Here is a 4,334-nt window from a genome sequence, read left to right as displayed (position 1 = left end):
TTTATATGAAGCACTCACATTCATCATAAAATAAGAAGGAAGGAAATGATAATCAAAATTTTATAAAATGGGCAGCAAAGGAAATGTTTGAGGAGGCTACAGGTAGATACAAACTACTGCCAAAGTAATAGACAATAGTTGGGTAATGAAGTTGAGGTTGTTCATTATATCATGAGAAACACACATGGACATGCTTACAGATTTAATGGAATTCAAATTGTTTCTCTTTTATACCTATTAATAATCTGAAAATCTGAATACTACTAGTTATTGCTTCTTTACGTCTTTTCTTCTATTTCCTGCAATATCTAGAATCTAACTGATTATTCTAAATTGCAAAGTTAAGCTGAAATAATCTTAAGTTTCTAACATGGTAAGAAGGATTATTTTAGAATTTCTTTGACTCAAAAAAAAGGAAATTAATCTTTTATGATGCCTTATTCCACAAGTCCAACCTGGGGCTTTGCCAAAGCATCCTCAGGAATCCAGTACTTTGTTGAGAAAAATCCACTTTCTCTCTCAGATTCTTTTTGAACAGGTTTTTCCAAGTCAATATGTTATGCTGCTTTTTTATTCTGTGGGAAAATAAAAAATAAGTGAAGTCCTAATGAAATAATCCTCAGAAATTGTCAGTTGCCTGTGTGTAATGAGGAATTGCTGACAGAGAACAAGTTTCATTTACTTCTGTGTTACAGTCGTTTTTGTCCAGCTTCATAAATTGACTATTCACTCCTTTCTATATTGGTCAGGCTTCTTCTGTTACATATTAAAGATCCAAAAATGTCTAATTTATTTTAAGCTTTCTATTTTCTTCCTTGGTGAATTTATCAAGCCTTGCTCTAAAACCACATCCTCTTAATTTCTCTTAATCAGTAAAGCTTTATAATGAGTCTTGGTATCTGAAAAGGCAAGTTTCTAATGCACATTTTTCTCCTTTATTATAAGTTCTATTGTTATTGTGGGCACTTTGCTCATCCATATCAATTTTAGAATCAACTTGTCAATTTTCATAAATATCTTCTGATATTTTTTCATATTTATGATATTATATATTACTATTTTTAATATTATTGTATTCACTTATTTAGATCTCCTTGTTTTCGATTAATGTTCTATTTGTTACATACAACCTGTTTTCAGTAAACATATATTTCCAAAATGCATTACATTTATTTTATACTTTATGCTNCTTTATTATAAGTTCTATTGTTATTGTGGGCACTTTGCTCATCCATATCAATTTTAGAATCAACTTGTCAATTTTCATAAATATCTTCTGATATTTTTTCATATTTATGATATTATATATTACTATTTTTAATATTATTGTATTCACTTATTTAGATCTCCTTGTTTTCGATTAATGTTCTATTTGTTACATACAACCTGTTTTCAGTAAACATATATTTCCAAAATGCATTACATTTATTTTATACTTTATGCTATTCTTTCTGGGGTAGAAAAGTTAATGAATTTTTGTATACTGTTCTGATATTTGATACCTGGCTGAACTATTTTTACTGATTATGGCAGATCAATTGGATATATATATATATATGAAAAAATACATTGATCACTCCATAGACTTCTACACTCCATCTAAAAAAATTAATTCAATATGAATTATTGATGTAAAATTAAAACTTGGATAAAATGTAGCAAAAAATCTTTGTGACCTCAAGTTAGGCAAAGTTTTATTGCTTATAATATCAAAAATGATAAGTTGGACTTCATTAAAATTTCCATCTTGTGCTACTCACAAGATTTTGTTAGGAAAATAAAAAGAATACACAGGTTGAGAGAATATATTACAAGATGTCTGTCCATTGATGAAATAACAAAACAGGGAATCCAATAACAAATGGACAAAAGATTTGAACAGGCAATTCACCAAAGTAAAAACACAAATGGCAAATAAGTCCTTGAATAAATGCTCGACATCATTAGTAACTAGAGAACTACAAATGAATTTAACAAGGAGGCACCAGTACACGACTCTTAGAAAGCTTTAAATTAATTATGCCAGATATTGGTGAGGATGTGGAATGACTGTTGAAAATGTAAAATGCTACAACCCTTTTGTAAAGTGGTTGGCAGTTTCTTTAAAGTTTAGCATAAGATATCATAAGATATGGCTATTCCTTTCCTAGATATATTCCCAAGACAAATAAAAGCATATGATTATAAAAATACTCAAAACAAAATATTTATAGCACCTTTTTTTCATAATCACCAAAAACCGGAAGCAATCCAAAGACCCATCAATATATTATGAGTGAATATATTCTGGTATCTCCAAAGAACTGAATCCTACTCAACAATACAAATAATAAATTATAGATAATCATCACACAATGTATATACCCCAAGTAATTATTACAAGTGAAAGTAACACAAGAAAGAAAAAAAAAAGTACATACTGTAGAAGAAAGGGAAGACAGAATTTACCAACATAAGAAATTAGGGAAGTGACATAATTAAAATCTATAGATACTGGGAGTAAAAGAGATATTGATCTGAATTGAATTTTTCAAACAAATTTGACTTAGATAAAACAGATAAAATATTTGAAACAGTTTCAAAAGCCATTTGAAAAGAAATAGGTTGTGTAAATATACCTATATCCCTTACTGAACTTAAATTTGTACCTTAAAATTCCCCACAATAAAAGACCAGGCCCAGTTGGCTTCACAAATGAATTCTATTAAATATTTAAGAAAGCTATGCCAAGTCTACACGAACAGATTCAGAAATCTGAAAAGCAGAGAATACTCTCCATTTTGTTCTATAACATCATCATTACCCTGATACCAAATCACATAAAGATATTACAGAAAACATGCAGACTTAAATGCTCATGGATACAGATATAAAAATTATTAACCAAACTTTAGCAAATACATCCCAAAATATGTAAAAATTATAATGGATTTTTACTAAGTGGGATTCATCTTAGGAATGCAAGGTTGGTTTAACATTAATAAATTAGTCAAAGTAGCTTGCCATATTAATAGGCTAAACATTAAAAACAGAAAATGCCAAAAATCGCTAACAAGAATTCAGCATTCATTCTTGTTAAATATTTTTAGCAAAGTGCCAATAGAAGCAAACATCCTCAATTTCACTATTCCATAAAGAATATTTGAAGATTACTTTCATTTAATAGCCTACTTAAAGGTGAAAAAATGAACCTGTAGGTTCAAGAAAACAGCAAAACTATTTACTCTTCTCTATTCAACAGATCACAGGAAGTTCAGTGCAATGTGGCAAAAATAAAGACAGAACAAAGAGAGGAGAGAGGGAGAGAGAATAGGCAAGCAAATTGGAAATCTTATAGAATACATAAAATAATTCACTAGTATTAATAAGTGAGTTGAAAAAGTTTGTAGACTATAAGATAAAATACAAATATTAATAGCATTTCTGTATATTATCAATAAAATCAACCAGTGAAATAAAACTATAATGACATTTTCAATAGAATAAAATAAAATAATTAGGACTAATCTTACAAAAGATATATAATATCTATACACTGAAAAGAACAACATATTTCTGAGAGAGATTAAAAAGACTTAACTGGGGAGCTAAAAATAATCATGAGTTAGAAGTCTCAATACTGTTAAAATGTCAATTCTCCTCAATTGTTCTATGGATTCAACATAGTCCCATTCAAAATCTCTGTAAGTATATTTGCAGAAATTGATGAGTTGATTCTAAAATTTATATAAAAGTGCAAACAATTTGGAATAGCAGAAGCAACTTCAAAAAGAATGTCACAGAAGATCCAATCTCTTACTTCAAAACATAGTATAGATAGTTCTAGTTTGTCACAAGATTGCAAAGGCAATTCAATGGAGAAAAGATAGCCTTTATTTATTTATTTATTTTGAATATTAATGAGATACAAAGCTGATCGTCTCCCCTCCTGCCCATGATGTGGGGGCCAGATTCATATTGGGGACATATCCATTACCAGAAATTGCTTTTGTACCCTTTATCCCCTTCCAATTATCTCTCAACCTCCCTCCTCCTCCCCCTCTCCCCTCAACTCCAATTTGTAGCCCTAGGAATGTTCCCTCCCTCTGTTGGATCACTCAAGCAATTATACAGTAAAAAAATAAATGACCCAATTAAAAAATGGGCAAAGGAGCTGAATGGACATTTTTCAAAGGAAGACATACAAATGTCCAACAGATACACAAAAAAATGCTCAAAATCACTAATCATCAGGGAAATGCAAATTAAAACCACATTTAGTTACCACCTCACTCCAGTTAGACTGGCTATGATCAAAAAGATGGTGAAAGGATAGTCTTTTTATGAAGTTTTGT

Source organism: Galeopterus variegatus, unplaced genomic scaffold (genome assembly GCF_000696425.1).
Source record: "Galeopterus variegatus unplaced genomic scaffold, G_variegatus-3.0.2 Scaffold2452, whole genome shotgun sequence".
In the NCBI taxonomy this organism is placed as follows: Eukaryota; Metazoa; Chordata; class Mammalia; order Dermoptera; family Cynocephalidae; genus Galeopterus; species Galeopterus variegatus.
Note: the sequence above shows the minus strand (reverse complement) of the source record.